Raw genomic sequence first — 17500 nt, 5'->3', positions numbered from 1 at the left:
CTGTCTGTATTGTAGGTAGAGAGATAACCGGCTGTCTGTATTGTAGGTAGAGAGATAACAGTGAAACTATGATCAAAACACTCATTCTTCTGCATTCTCTAATTGTGTTCACTTCTTGTAAATGAAATAATGATTTTCTGGGGACCCCCTCAAGGACCCCTGGTGGTCCCCGGACCCCACGTTGACCCCACTGCTCTATGCATCTCTCTACCCACATGTATGGCTATGTAGCACGTGTCGTATGTCTCATACGTTACAATAGGAGTTTGAGGAAAGGAGGAACTGCTCTGTACGGTAGCCCACATCTACTTGACTGATATGGCCGTTAAAGGCCTTAGCCTCCCCCGCTGCTGCTGTGTGTGCTCTGTAGACTTGATGGAGTGGGGCCGTAATGGGATTCTCACCACAGACATTCATTATCAAGTGAAACTCTCTGAGAACACCAGCTCACAGGCTCCAAGTGACTGGGCCCTTTACTGGAACACAGCAATACAATAAAAGAGACAAGAAAAAAAACAAGCTCTTTCACTCTCCTTGACTTCCAGGAGCTACTTTTGGTCTGTGTGGTGAGGTGAGTGCACTACTTGGCGACGCTAAACACTATAGCCTTAATGAAGAAGCCATTTGTTGCCATGGCGATCTCAATGAGACAGCCTTCACTTGGAAGCGGCAAAGCCTTTAGGTAAAGTCGAAGGAGAAGAAACCGTCAAGACTTTTACAGCAGTTTGTGTTTATGACTGATGTTTATTAGTCTTATTTGGCGAGTTTATTTTGAAAAGTTGTTGATAAACCTCTTGAAATATAGATTTCCTCAAGCAATCAATCTGAAAAATCCCCTCCACATGTCATTGCACCGGCAGCATGTCACGCTGACAGAGGACTCATTAATCTGATGGGGGCCAGGGGGATTCAGTTGTTCCCACTGTTCCTCGTGCAAACCGCCGAGACAGACAGCCACCGAAAGGCAGGAAAATCTCCTTCCCCATGAAGGCCTGGTTGCAGTGTTAATTAGAGACAGCCACAGGAGAAGCACTACCAGCTCCTAATTGTTTGCAGAGTATATGTAAAAATCTCTGGAGCCTCGGCACACACACAGTCAGACGCAGACACGCTGAGTACATACATCTGTGGCTCACATGAGAGAGCGCCCCTCTGATATCCCCAGTGGAACTCACCGCAGTGACAGGGGATGATGTCCCAGTGTTCTCACAGCTCCTACAGACACCACGCCGTTTATAGTTTCCTCTTGACAAGGCCCCGGCCCCAAACGCCTTTCTTCTCTATAACTACCAGATCGGCCTGCCTGTGTCTCCTCACTGTTTACTGTACGAGTCAACACATCACTGTGTGCGTCTGTGTCACTGACTTCACATATCATATACACATCACTGCAGTGTGTGCATCTGTGTCACTGACTTCACATATCATATACACATCACTGTGTGCATCTGTGTCACTGACTTCACATATCATATACACATCACTGCAGTGTGTGCATCTGTGTCACTGACTTCACATATCATATACACATCACTGTGTGCATCTGTGTCACTGACTTCACATATCATATACACATCACTGTGTGCATCTGTGTCATTGACTTCACATATCATATACACATCACTGTGTGCATCTGTGTCATTGACTTCACATATCATATACACATCACTGTGTGCATCTGTGTCATTGACTTCACATATCATATACACATCACTGTGTGCGTCTGTGTCACTGACTTCACATATCATATACACATCACTGTGTGCATCTGTGTCATTGACTTCACATATCATATACACATCACTGTGTGCGTCTGTGTCACTGACTTCACATATCATATACACATCACTGTGTGCATCTGTGTCACTGACTTCACATATCATATACACATCACTGTGTGCATCTGTGTCACTGACTTCACATATCATATACACATCACTGTGTGCGTCTGTGTCATTGACTTCACATATCATATACACATCACTGTGTGCGTCTGTGTCACTGACTTCACATATCATATACACATCACTGTGTGCGTCTGTGTCACTGACTTCACATATCATATACACATCACTGTGTGCATCTGTGTCATTGACTTCACATATCATATACACATCACTGTGTGCGTCTGTGTCACTGACTTCACATATCATATACACATCACTGTGTGCATCTGTGTCACTGACTTCACATATCGTATACACATCACTGTGTGCGTCTGTGTCATTGACTTCACATATCATATACACATCACTGTGTGCATCTGTGTCACTGACTTCACATATCGTATACACATCACTGTGTGCGTCTGTGTCATTGACTTCACATATCATATACACATCACTGTGTGCGTCTGTGTCATTGACTTCACATATCATATACACATCACTGTGTGCGTCTGTGTCATTGACTTCACATATCATATACACATCACTGTGTGCATCTGTGTCACTGACTTCACATATCATATACACATCACTGTGTGCATCTGTGTCATTGACTTCACATATCAAATACACATCACTGTGTGCATCTGTGTCACTGACTTCACATATCGTATACACATCACTGTGTGCGTCTGTGTCACTGACTTCACATATCGTATACACATCACTGTGTGCGTCTGTGTCACTGACTTCACATATCATATACACATCACTGTGTGCGTCTGTGTCACTGACTTCACATATCATATACACATCACTGTGTGCGTCTGTGTCACTGACTTCACATATTGTATACACTAGGCCTGCACGATATGAGGAAAATCTGCAATGTGCGATAACGTTGTTCAATATATCGATGACGATACGACTTGCGATAAATAAACAAATATTAAAGTATGCATATTAGCTATACAGTTCCTATGTCTTTCTGCTTTAATAATGCTAACATAGACCCCAAACATAGCCTATGCCCACTGAATAAAGAAATGAAATACACACTGAATCTAGCTGAAACTACACACAGCGTGTTTGGGCTTTGGCAGAGGGGCGGAGCGCAATGTTGCAAGGGAAAGGTGTACGCTGGATTTACAACACAAGACAAAATGATCAGATGCTGAGTGGGAATGCATGACGCATGTAAATAAAACCACTTTTGTTATTCATTGCGTTTCAGGCAGTCATTGCGATGTGTTTATTGCACATGTTCATATTGCGATGACGATGAAAATACGATTAATTGTGCAGCCCTAGTATACACATCACTGTGTGTGTCTGTGTCATTGAGTTCACACACACATCACTGTGTGCGTCTGTGTCATTGAGTTCACATATCGTACACACGTCACTGTGTGCGTCTGTGTCATTGACTTCACATATCATATACACAGCACTGTGTGCGTCTGTGTCATTGACTTCACATATCGTACACACGTCACTGTGTGCGTCTGTGTCATTGACTTCACATATCATATACACATCACTGTGTGCGTCTGTGTCATTGACTTCACATATCGTATACACAGCACTGTGTGCGTCTGTGTCATTGACTTCACATATCGTATACACATCACTGAGTGCGTCTGTGTCATTGACTTCACATATCATATACACATCACTGTGTGCGTCTGTGTCATTGACTTCACATATCATATACACATCACTGTGTGCGTCTGTGTCATTGACTTCACATATCATATACACATCACTGTGTGCGTCTGTGTCATTGACTTCACATATCGTATACACGTCACTGTGTGCGTCTGTGTCATTGAGTTCACATATCGTATACACATCACTGTGTGCGTCTGTGTCACTGACTTCACATATCATATACACATCACTGTGTGCGTCTGTGTCATTGACTTCACATATCATATACACATCACTGTGTGCGTCTGTGTCATTGACTTCACATATCGTATACACATCACTGTGTGCATCTGTGTCATTGACTTCACATATCATATACACATCACTGTGTGCGTCTGTGTCATTGACTTCACATATCGTATACACATCACTGTGTGCGTCTGTCATTGACTTCACATATCGTATACACATCACTGTGTGCGTCTGTCATTGACTTCACATATCGTATACACATCACTGTGTGCGTCTGTGTCATTGACTTCACATATCATATACACATCACTGTGTGTGTCTGTGTCATTGACTTCACATATCATATACACATCACTGTGTGCGTCTGTGTCATTGACTTCACATAATATACACGTCACTGTGTGCGTCTGTGTCATTGACTTCACATATCGTATACACATCACTGTGTGCGTCTGTGTCACTGACTTCACATATCATATACACGTCACTGTGTGCGTCTGTGTCATTGACTTCACATATCGTATACACATCACTGTGTGCATCTGTGTCATTGACTTCACATATCATATACACATCACTGTGTGCGTCTGTGTCATTGACTTCACATATCATATACAGATCACTGTGTGCGTCTGTGTCACTGACTTCACATATCATATACACGTCACTGTGTGCGTTTGTGTCATTGACTTCACATATCGTATACACATCACTGTGTGCATCTGTGTCATTGACTTCACATATCATATACACATCACTGTGTGCATCTGTGTCATTGACTTCACATATCGTATACACATCACTGTGTGCCTCTGTGTCATTGACTTCACATATCGTATACACATCACTGTGTGCATCTGTGTCATTGACTTCACATATCGTATACACATCACTGTGTGTGTCTGTGTCACTGACTTCACATATCATACACACGTCACTGTGTGCGTCTGTGTCATTGACTTCACATATCATATACACATCACTGTGTGTGTCTGTGTCACTGACTTCACATATCATATACACATCACTGTGTGCGTCTGTGTCATTGACTTCACATATCATATACACATCACTGTGTGCGTCTGTGTCATTGACTTCACATATCATATACACGTCACTGTGTGCGTCTGTGTCATTGACTTCACATATCGTATACACAGCACTGTGTGTGTCTGTGTCATTGACTTCACATATCGTATACACATCACTGTGTGCGTCTGTCATTGACTTCACATATCGTATACACATCACTGTGTGCGTCTGTGTCATTGACTTCACATATCATATACACATCACTGTGTGCGTCTGTGTCATTGACTTCACATATCGTACACACGTCACTGTGTGCGTCTGTGTCATTGACTTCACATATCATATACACATCACTGTGTGCGTCTGTGTCATTGACTTCACATATCGTACACAGGTCACTGTGTGCGTCTGTGTCACTGACTTCACATATCGTATACACATCACTGTGTGCATCTGTGTCACTGACTTCACATATCATATACACATCACTGTGTGCGTCTGTGTCATTGACTTCACATATCGTATACATACACGTCACTGTGTGCATCTGTGTCATTGACTTCACATATCGTATACACATCACTGTGTGTGTCTGTGTCATTGACTTCACATATCATATACACATCACTGTGTGCGTCTGTGTCATTGACTTCACATATCGTATACATACACGTCACTGTGTGCATCTGTGTCATTGACTTCACATATCGTATACACATCACTGTGTGCGTCTGTGTCATTGACTTCACATATCGTATACACATCACTGTGTGCGTCTGTGTCATTGACTTCACATATCGTATACATACACGTCACTGTGTGTGTCTGTGTCATTGACTTCACATATCATACACACATCACTGTGTGCGTCTGTGTCATTGACTTCACATATCGTATTCATGCCCTCTGCAAGTCTTTGTAGCCGCTTTAAAGGGCCACTTTGGCGATTTTCAACCAGCTTTGTATCATTACAAAATCTGTAGTATATTATGCCCTGGACCGAGAGCTCCCCGTTCATTCGCAGCACTTCCTGGTTCAAATGATGTCATAATGTCACTTGGTCCAGGAAGTTCTGCGAATTATTATGACATCATTTGAACTAGGAAGTTATGTGAATGAATGGGGAGCTTTTGGTCCAGGCCAGATGGAGGGAAATTAAACATTTTCATTTGCATATTGTATATAGTACCGGTATTATAATGATCCAATGCTGGTTGAAAATTGCCAAAGTGGCTCTTTAACCTCTAATATAGTGGTTCTTAATGTGGGGTCCAGGGACCACCAGTGGTCCTTGAGGGGGTTCCAGGGGGTCCCTATCAAATTTACTAATCGTAAACCTTCACCATTATTTCATCATTTCGAGCTCTTGACAAAATCAAATTTGACAAGAAAAATGATATGAAAAGGTTGGAGAATCACTGCTCTATAATATAATGTGCTTTTGGTCGCCTGATTTAGATTTCCAGCACAACCATACAGTAGCGAGGAGGGAAAGCTGACATGCTCACAAAAAGATAGGCAGGGGAGGGACAAGCATTTAAAAGCTGTAATCAGCATTGGAAATCATTAGCGAATATGCAATATCCTTTTACAATTCCTTCTGTCGGGGAGACTGAAACCGAACTGTGAGAGAACAAAGGCCAACAGTCATTAAATCCTCCAGTTTAATCTGAAAGCATTTCAAATGGGGACTACCTCATGTAAGCAAAATACCCCAGCGGTTACTTTAACAACTTGCATTACACAGGCTAAGCAATTTGGCCAAGGTTCTCTTTTTTCAGACGCAAATCAAACTGAAATTAAGAGCAACAGTTAGAGAAAATCAAGGAGACTGTTAAATGTCTGTGGATAAGTGTGTGGCTTTCCCAGCGCTGACTTTAATACTATGCTACATGAATCTTGTGGAAATTAGAATGTTTTCATCATTTCAGGAGTCAAGAGGTATTACACTGTACGCAGAATTTTGCCTAGAGGGCAAAATGACACAAAAGAGGTCAAACCCCCCAAAATTGCTAAGAAAGTGTCAGAATCATGATAAGTAAAATAAAATAAAAAATAAAACGATTTAGTTCTTAATGACCATGCTTTTTGTAGTCTTCTTCGCTCCTAATTTCATTTGTACTAAAATAGCTAAAATAGCACTAGCATTATCGCGGATATATTAGCACGGGACAAACACTATCTCACACCATACAGTATTAGGTATCTGTATGTTGCTAACTCTGATGTACGTGTGGGCTTATCTCACACTGCAGACAGAGAACACATCACAAGCATGTGACGTGCAACATCTGATGCACTTCGCGTGAGAAGAGAGAGGACGCTTCACCTCAGAAACCTCAGTCCCCCTGCTGAAGCTGAGGGACACACACACACACACACACACACACACACACACACGAGACACACATGTCACACAACTCACTGACAGAACACACAGACCAGCTGTTATTCTCATGGCACATCAAGTGGCGTATACAGTATACGGTACAAGTAGGACTATGAGGGCAGTGATGGGTAGAGTAGTGAAAATCTATACTCGAGTAAAAGTACAATTACCCCAATAAAAACATTACTCAAGTAAAAGTGTAAAAGTACCTGGTTAATAAATTACGGTACTCAAAGTACAAGTTACTTTGCATTTTAATATTTTTTTTAGGGTGTGCGGGCCAGTGTAAAATAATCAGAGAAAAACAGCTCTTGTTGATCAAACGTTTTTTAAATTAAGTAGAGCAGGATGGGAAGCTGTGTCCTGTGTCCTGGTCGCTGCACTAGCGACTCCTCTGGTCAGTTGGTGCACCTGTTCGGGGTGGAAGGGAACTGGTGGGAATAGCGTGATCCTCCCACGTGCTACGTCCTGCCGGTGAAGCTCCCCGCTGTCAGGTGAAAAGAAGCGGCTAGCAACTGTGTCGGAGGAAGCATGGTGCTTGTCTGGCTCTCCCCAGATCGGCAGAGGGGGTGGAGCATCGACCGGGGCAGCAGGGGGAAATTGGCCAAGTACAATTGGGGGAGAAAATAGGGGGGGGACAGGACAGGCTAATCAAACAAATAAGGAGAGATATAATTGAGATATGAACAATGTCCCACTCCATCTCTTCCTCTCTACCCCTCTCTTCCTCACTCTTCCTCCATGGCCCTATCTGTCCCAGAGTGGACACATGTAGTGAAGTCAAAAGTAGATCACTGGCTCAAAATATACTTCAGTAAAGAGTAGAAGTAACAGTTTAAAAGGAACGTAAAAGTACTCCTTAAAAAAATCATGTGCGTTACTACTACCCACCCTTGCCTGACGGTTAGTACACTAACTGGAGAGAAAGAGAGAGAGAGAGAGAGAGAGAGAGAGAGAGAGAGAGAGAGAGAGAGAGAGAGAGCTTCCCTCCACAAGGCGCTAATCTGATGCAGACTCACAGTGCTCCTACCGTTCACTGATAATAACCACAATGAGGCTACACCTGCTAGCTCTCACACAGCAACTCCACTATTTGGCCAGAGAGACACACACTTTCTTTCCTCATTGACTTTAGAAAGCAGGAGGAACCCAGAGAAAGGCAGCTGGCTCCCTGTGAAGCAGAATTGTATAAACTTTATTGGGTTTTCCGAACCTGACGTTTTGGCAGCACGCGGTGTTTGCGTCAGGTGGGGGTACCTGGTTTATAGCAGCTGTGACTGGGCCTATGAGGAGGGGTCATATTCCTGGCCCGGCTTCTGTCAGCGCAGAAGGGCCAGCGGGTTCCCAGCAGGCTCTTTACACAGGGGTCCGTTTGAGAGTGTTACGCTCTTGGGAGCCAGCTCCCTTTGTGGCAGAGAAAAAGGGCCCAGTTTATTAGGGTGGGAATGGTTTTATATGTTTGGCTTGTTGCGCTGTATGAATGGAAGTCAGGGTTTGTGTGTGAGAAACGCGCCATGCCTCACCACAGTAGTAGCGAGGTTATTTTGGTGGATTTTGCAGGGAGGTGGTCTGGTTTGTTGAGGTTATTTTGGTGCATTTTGCTGGGAGGTGGTCTGGTTTGTTCAACAACTTTGGGGAGGGAAAAGCCATGAGAGACACATGCACAGTGAGAGGAAGGGACGTTCTTGAATGCAGTGCTAAAATGGATTCCCAAATCCAAATCAAATTTATGATTTTCAGCCACAGAACCACTGAGGAATAAAAAGGCACTGTACAGTAGCTCCAAATACAAAAGAAGCTATAAATTTGACAAAACACAGGCTGGGCCTTGGTGGATTTATTAATGACACAGTCATGTGGTGAGGTTTTTTCCCCTCTCTTAAATTAATAAAGGCTGATTGGAGTCCATTCAAAGCCCTTCTGCTGAGTGTTAGGCCTCGGCTCCGATGCCAAAACATGAAGATTGGCTGAGCGCGCTGAGATCTGTAACCAGATATTAAGAGTTTCAATATTCTAAAGCGAAAGCAAATAACAGAAAAGGCATGACAGCCACAGAGCGGCCCTGAAACCCTGTCTCCAATTAATTTTATTTATAAAACTCTGAAGGCACAGTGGATAGGAGGAGCGCTCTGGACTTGATTAGGGCTGTAAACGTTTGGAGGTACTTATTTACTTTTTGGTCCGTCTCGCCGTTTTCACCGTCTGTCAACACGGCTTGCCGGGGAACACTTTCAGGGGTTGCCAGTTAAGATGGCTTCCAGGTAGGAGGAGGCAAAGCGGCGTGCTGATTATGTGGTCGACTAATCCCAAACCTGCCTCCACCCTTATACAGTTTGGCTGCGACCACCGAGCTCGGCATTTCGCTGCTGGTCAAGGTTAACGTCGCGCTAAGTGTTGTAGTAAATACAATTTTCTGGTGGTCGACGGAGCAACCACAGGGGCCAGATTCCCTGCGGCTGGTCTCCAATCTGATAATATGGATTTATGTTGTAAAGGTCTCTTTGACTGGGGAAAAAGAGTCCTAACCAGGGAAGTGTTTTGAAAGGGTGAGCAACTTCTATCAACAAACGTTTCTGGAAGGGTTGGGCCAACATATGGTGCTGTACTCTATGTTTCTGTGACTCTACTGGAAAGTAAACTGGAGGTAGAGTCTGGAAGAACATGGCAACCCAGCAGACTGGTGCCGGGCCAGTGGAGGAGCAAGGAGGCAGGGAGAGAGCTCCACATGGCTGGGCTAAGATCAGCATCTCATTCCCTTCCACAGTTCATTCAGAGTCGGTCCGCATGTTAAACCCACTCCTCAGATTGGTCCTGGCAGTTGTAAAGGCAGTGAACTCGCTGAACGTATCCTGAATATCATTGGCTCGCCACCCTCCCATGAAACAAAAAAAGGAACGAAGATGTACGATAGTCTTACATAACAATTACGGAGTGGCGCTGTGAAATAATTGCCTTAGTGAGAGACATGAAATGTCCCGAGTCAGTCCGGATACGATGCGAGTGGATGTCAGTGGAATTTCTAATGTCTAGACGAGCTCTATTTTAACTGGGACCCTCTGACGTGCAAAAGAAATGGGAACAGAAACATGTCGGGAGGAAAATATTCAGAAATACGTGGATAATTGGATAATAAGGTGGAAATGATCACAAGATGATTTGGTTTCATTTTGAAAAGGTCGTGCGCACACCGGATGTGGCTCTTACAATTCGATGAGTCATTCCTTTAGGTTTAATGTGCTTCACTTCTGAGCTCCTAATGTTTCATTAAGCCTTCATTTGAAATTCATTACATCCACATCACTGTTATTAAACTCTTCATGATCTCATCCCAGGCTTGCTGGACAAGTGAATTAAGAATAAGCCGTTCTCGCAATTTTAAATTTATAACCAACGCCCTAAACCACAGGCCGACACCACAGCTTATTGCATGGTCAGGCAACACACACATATAATCGTACGTGAATTTTTATATTATTAACTGAGATTTATGCTGCAATTGGACTTCCCTTGTATTGTTCAGCATGGAATTTGGAGATGGAAACTATAAAATAAAATATTTGTTTCATCTCCACAAAGTGCCGTTTGTTTCAGTAACTCCACATACCGTATAATAATTAGAGATGTCAACACCCTTATGACCTGAATTTGACTCAGATTCAGAAGACTTACTCTTCAGACCCCTCCCCTTCCCTCCCTATACCGTTAAACACATATGTCAACAACATCCTTTGTGTCGCAGTAAGACCAGCGAGAAAAAACCCTGCATATGACTCAGCACAACATCGATCGCTGTGTATTTTGGTTTGTAGCATCACAGCTGTATTCGAATCCACACAATACTTGCTCTTTAAATTGACGGGCAAGGGGTCTGCTCAACAGCACATGAAATGACTATGGAGATCCCACATGTTCAGAAGCATAACAGAAAACAGTGAGTTTTTTTTTAGATGGAACGCAGGTTTGAGAAAGCCAAGGGGTTATTTTATCATGTGTGAAAGTTTAGCAAAGATCTGAGGCCCAAAGGAACTCATCCTGTCACCATCAAAGAGTAAAAGGAATGTTTTTCACAGACAAATCCTTCGTCCAGACTGAAGCTTCTTCACTTCATTACCAGCAACTTTAATCATGGCTCAAAACAGCCCTAGCCCATCCCTCTTCCCATAAGCAATAAAGCAACAACAAAAAAGAAAAAGAAGAAGAAAAAAAGTTAATTACTGTGGAGGAAAAATGCAGATAATGATAGGATGTGAGAGGCTGCAGGCTATGAAATGCTTTTTGATTCTCTATTTTCCCAGAATTTGTTTCCCCCAGCTTGTTTACATACAGTTAATTGTCCTTGGTGCAATAAGGCACGTTTCTGGGCTGCATTTAGCCTGCCCCCAAACATAATTCTAACTTAGGAGAATCGATTTTTGCACAGATGGCATTTCAAAAATGGGATTTTATTTTTCTCTTGGCCTATTCATCGGGGGAACAAACAACTGAGGGTGCATCTCAGTGCTGCTAACTGCATCAGTAATGGCCACCTAATTGTGCTTCGCTACTCTGTGCTGCACATGGGGGACACTGAAATGAGCATTTAGTGTAATCACCCAAGTTTTGACTAAAAGATCCTGTAGTGTAAAGTTTCATAAAGCTTACATTTTACTAGCCAAATAGACGCCTCCAGCCAGTCACACTGATACAAAACTAATTCCAAGGTTCCTACCCCTTTTCCAAAGTCAAATTCAAGCACTTTCAAGGTGCATTTGTAAGCTTTTAGAGCACAATATGCTGTGGTAAATTATGTATTATATATATATATATATATATATATATATATATATATATATATATATATATATATATATATATTCAACATATTTCACTTTCACTTATTTCACAAAGCTCAAGCAGTTCTTTTTGTGCAAAAGGCAACAAATTACTTATTTTGTTTCTTTATCTAAAAATGGAACTATTTTGGAACTACAATTTCAAGCAGTTTCAAGAACTTTATTCAGAATCCTAGCACTTTTCAAACACCACATTAAAGCAGCTATCAAGAACTTTCATTTTATGTTGATTTTAGTGGACCCTGTGGACAAAAGCGGTAATGTTCTCCCGGAATGAAGAGTCTCCTGCTGTCTCCACCGGGCAAGCCGCGGTAGGCCAGGCAGGGCTTCTCCGAATCAGCGAGCCTCCCCGGCTGTTTTATTTACAACATAAGGTTTGGTTTATTTGCCGGCGGGAACAAAAATTACAACCAGTTTCACACAGACATGACACAGGATGGACGTGCATACCAGTGCACAGGCATTTAGAAAAAACAAGATTGAAATCGATGATATTAAATTTAGTTTAGGTTAGTTTCAAAAGTTACCCGTATCTGCTTTAAAATTCAAGTGTTTTCTAGGATTTCCAGCACCTGTAGGAACCCTGTAATTCGTTCACTATCTATTTCCCTTTATGTGCCAGCTTTGCCCTGAAGTACACTTCAGCGGGCCTGTACTTTCTCTACTACTCACTTCTGTATTGGCTCCCTAGAAATGAGCAGGCCAGGGCCAGAGCCAGGGATTCCCCCTCAGCTGTGCAGCAGAAGCGCTTCCTCCATCTCTTCTCTATTGTCTCGCCCCTCTCTGTCTGCCAGGGCACCCCGTCTGGAGCCAGCACTCTTCTCACGGACAGAGGCGTCATGCGCGCAAACACACACTGCACACACGCACTCATGCATGCATGCACGCACACGCACAAGCACACACACACACACACACACACACACACACACACACACACACACACACACACACACAACTACACAGAAGCCAGCGGCCTGATTTTTGCCCCAGTGCTGAGTCAGAGAGGAGCAGTGTATGTCAACATGATGACCGTGATGTTTTCACCCCCTAACTGCTGTCTGACCTCACCGTAATAGCTGGTCAGGGCTAACATATGCTCTCTCCATGCCTTAGTCCAGCACACCCAGAACCTCGACGAAACACCAGAGGATTTAACTGAAATATTGGTGACTGCTTTCTTGATTTTATCAAGTGCCAGTTTATGTTTTCATGCTTGAAAAACATATGAATCCAACTACTGTGTAGTGTGGTTCTCTCCTAGTGACAGGCCTGAAAACTCAAACTAAAGGGCTTTTCCTGTGAGATGCAAGCGTGTGAGACCCACAACAGCAGCACCATCCACATTACATCTTGTTTGTGTGGGCAAAAGGGATTCCCAAACCTTTTTATATCAATGACCTCAAATATGGCCTACTGTAGGCAAGAGACCACTGTTTGATAAGACGTTACCCTAACTCACCCCATTTTAGTTGTTAGATGACTTGTCATAGAATTCCATGTCTGTGTTAATAACCTATGATGATAATGGTAACTTCTAATGAGTGAAATAACAGTGAAATTAAACTATTCCCTATTTTGATGGGGAGCCCCTGGCGCGACCCCCAGAGTCCCATACCTCACTTTGGGACCCTCTGATCTAGCGTGTGAGGGACCGCTAGCTGAGCCACACAGCCAACCTGGCAGAGAGACATTTGTGTTAGTGAGCAAAAGTCTGACGGACATGAGCACAACGTTTCCCCTTTAATCAGTGTAATGACACAACAGGCAGACAGTGAGCCAGTCATTCAGTCAGTAGAGTTTGATTAAGCTAATCACCAGGCAGCCAGACTCCAGGCTACTGATTTGGTTTACAAACGCTCCTTGTCATCGTTGTGTCGTTAGCCCGTCGTTAGCCGCGGCCGCGTTGACGTGGAGCAGCGACGTGCCGCGCCTAAACACAGCAATCAGGGGATTAGTGTGCAGTTACAGCAAAGCCTCAATGGACGCCTCGGGCTCTGCGTCAAAGGGAGCAAAGCCCTGCCATGCCATGCTATGCTATGCTATGCTATGCTAGCTCCCACGTGGGCAGGGTGCTAACTGTACACGGGCAACGCCACTAGTGATTAGCAGCCGAGATGATGAGAGGAAACATTCAGTCACCTCGGACACACAGGGGTGGGTTCAGTCCTTGACTCCGGCAATGGGTTGAATGGAGGGACTCCATTGAAAATAGGTTTTAGCCTTGAATTAGGTTTGCTTAATGTAGATCTGGGAATGGGGCCCATAGGGATCAGAGAGGAGTTGCATGCAATGCATATTCACTCTCTCCACTGACTGCACAAAGGCTCAGTGACGTTTGGAGACGAGTCATTTTCTTTTGATTTAATTTGAACTCAATTGGACTGAATTGGATTGATTGACAGTAATCATTTACTGCACAAAAGAGGGGATTTACGAGTGATGATAAAACGATTTATGTGTCTAAGTGCTCTCCTGAGCTGCTTGGCTCGCAGGCTGAGTGTGGCCACGCCCTTGTTTCCTTACCATGAAAAGCCCCGAGGGCCGAGTCAGTACTTTCCAAGAGTTGTCTCACGTCTGCAGAGGAAAGTGGCATGGACACTTGTCAGGAAAGCAGCGCTGGGTCACTGCTTGAGTCTTGGTTGGATTGTGTGGTGAGTCAGATGGAGGCTGAGCTCCTCTGAAGAGGGAAATAAATGCTAATTCAATATCTGGGAGCTCTTTGAAGTGGCGTTTACACTTGAGTGAGTGTGACAGAACCTGGGATGACCCCTTGTTTTAAAACCCCTTCACAGTGATGAAAGGAGTTTAAAGGGACACACTCTGAAGACAATAGTTGAAAAGTTGAAAGAGTGTGTGCATGTGTATGGTGTGTGCATGTGTATGGTGTGTGCATGTGTATGGTGTGTGCACGTGTGTGCGCATTTGTATGATGTGTGTGTGTGTGTGTGTGTGTGTGTGTGTGTGTGTGTGTGTGTGCGCGCGTGTGTGTGCATGTGTATGATGTGTGTGCGTGTGTGCATGTGTATAGTGTGTGCGTGTGTGTGCATGTGTATGGTACGTGTGTGTGCATGTGTATGGTGTGTGCATGTGTATGGTGTGTGCATGTGTATGGTGTGTGCGTGTGTGCATGTGTATGGTGTGTGTGTGTGTGTGCATGTGTATGGTGTGTGCATGTGTGTGCATGTGTATGATGTGTGCGTGTGTGTGCATGTGATTTTTTTCCAGTGCTGCAGTCCAGGCATGCAGGGCTGTGCAATAAAATGGATACGGCAATATTTTTTTCACAATACTGTATCGATTTTCAAAAAATATCCCGATATATCACTGTATTGATTTTTATTTTGCACAGCTGTGTGTTCAATGACATAATAAGAATACTTATATACATTATTTTCATGTTTTCAGTGTATGGGATCTACATTTCAGTGTCTTCAGTGACACTGTGTGCAACTCTACAAATTTGAAAATAAGAAAAAAAGTTAGAATGAAAATTTTTAATTAAAAAGTTTTGACATTTTTCTGAGTTATCAATGTGATGTAACATACTTATTACACGGCCCAGGTGGTACAGTTGTATTTTCAGGAAATTATGTAGAGTATTCCAATATTTCTCAATATGTATCATAGCGCAATGCATTGTGATACAATCGTATGGTGATTCCTGACCCATGTATCGTGATATGCATCACGTGAGGTCCTTGCCAATACCCAGCCGCAACGGGCACAGAGAGCAGGAATGATTGAGACGCAGGTACTTTGTCTCCATGTTAGAAAGATTAAAATATAAATATGTAATAAACACCTTTGGCACAGTGCATAGCTGGTAGAGTCCCTTCTGCACTTTTGCTGGTTAACATTCATGCCATTCATTTCATTGGCCACATACCTCAGCGTGTTCCTTGGCAGTTCTAAGTAACAGGGCCTAGCCTTAGCAAATAAAAACATGTGGCTTTTGTTGCAGGGAGGAATGAACAACAGCATTCCGTGCGCAACCACATCAAAGGTCCCCCTCGCCACGGGGCTAAACGAGGGCAGACTCTCCTGACGCGACTGCCACTAATTAAGCAGAGATGTCAACCTGACACTCCTCTCCATCCATGCCTCTCCATCTCCCTCTCTCTTCCCCCCTTTCTTCGCATCTTCACGCCATTCTCCACCCCGTTCAAATGTGCCGCGCTTCTCGTGGGCTTCCAGCGGACGGGGACAGCCGCCACACAGCGTGCACAAAGGGGCATTGTCTGCTGGTGAAAATGTGGTTTACAGGCTCCGCTGTAATGGCTCGGTGGTTGCTGGAAGCCATGCGCACTTCCTAATATTGGGCTCACATGCGATTTCATTTGGAGAAAACACTGAGTTATGGGGCTTCGCCTTTGTGCGAGAGAGGGACGCCTCGCAACTTATTTTGGGAGCCTGGCGGGCTTGGGCTCCCCACACCCCGCCCCCCCACACCCCGCACCCTCCCCACACCCCGCCCCCCCCCCCCCCCCCCACACCCCGCCTCCCCACACCCCGCCCCCTCCCCACACCCCGCCGCCTCCCCACACCCCCTCTTCCCCTCTCTGGTGGCGCTACTATATTTGTGTGGGATCTGGAGCGAGGGAGAGAGTCGGCGGCGCACGCAGGCTGCGTTGCCAGTCAAACGTGTTTGGGCTGTCAGACTGAAAGGCTTCCAGCGCTGCGATCTGTCTCCTCTCCTCATCAATGGGAGCCGTTTGATCTGACAGAGAGACTCCATTAGAGACACGGGGAAGTTCAACTGCTGGGAGGTTGGATGGCTTCAGCAGTCAGGGTAGCAGCTCAGAGAGGAAAAGGCTTCAGCAGTCAGGGTAGCAGCTCAGAGAGGAAAAGGCTTGCACACAGTCTGGTTGCAATCTTGGTGTCTGTGCTGTGTATCTATAAATGTCTCTGGGCATTACTCGTCCCTTATACTAGGTGTGTGCGGTTACCCGTCGAGTGCAAAGTACCAAAGCCTACATGAGCTGACATATCTTGGGGCTGTGCTGGGCAAGGGGGTGGTGACGTGGTGGGTAATGACATCATAAACATGCGCCACAGCTGAGCCACAATGAGAGAGAGAGAGACGGACAGACAGAGACAGAGAGACAGAGAGAGAGTGAGACATCATTGGTTGAGGTGGTGAAGGTACTGTCTTCATGAACACATGCTACAGTTTGTCCACCGTCTGGCACTGGCTGACTGGAGCTGGGGAGGTGTGGGGTGGTGATGCGATGGGTGGCGATGACCTCATAAACCTGCGCCACAATCCAACAGAGGCGAGCGGGTGCTGGTGTCAGAGTGCTAGGATGGTGGATGGCGGTTTGATAAATAGGCATCAATGGTCCGGCCACAGACCCACACAACACAACGCTCCCTACATAAAACACAGACCCACACAACACAACGCTCCCTACATAAACCAAGACAAATGACTCAATTCTCTAAGACATCTTTACAAG

At 44.5% G+C, this 17500-nt stretch overlaps 1 protein-coding gene across 3 annotated transcripts in view; it reads left to right on the top strand.

Annotated features, from left to right (window-relative positions):
* runx3 (RUNX family transcription factor 3) overlaps positions 1 to 17500 on the top strand; it is a 91088-nt gene that overhangs the window by 1594 nt on the left and 71994 nt on the right. The gene's annotated exons all lie outside the window — the stretch shown is intronic.

Source organism: Poromitra crassiceps (genome assembly GCF_964638095.1).
Source record: "Poromitra crassiceps genome assembly, chromosome: 3".
Taxonomy (NCBI): domain Eukaryota; kingdom Metazoa; phylum Chordata; class Actinopteri; order Beryciformes; family Melamphaidae; genus Poromitra; species Poromitra crassiceps.
Note: the sequence above shows the minus strand (reverse complement) of the source record. Positions and strands in the feature narration are given on the sequence as shown.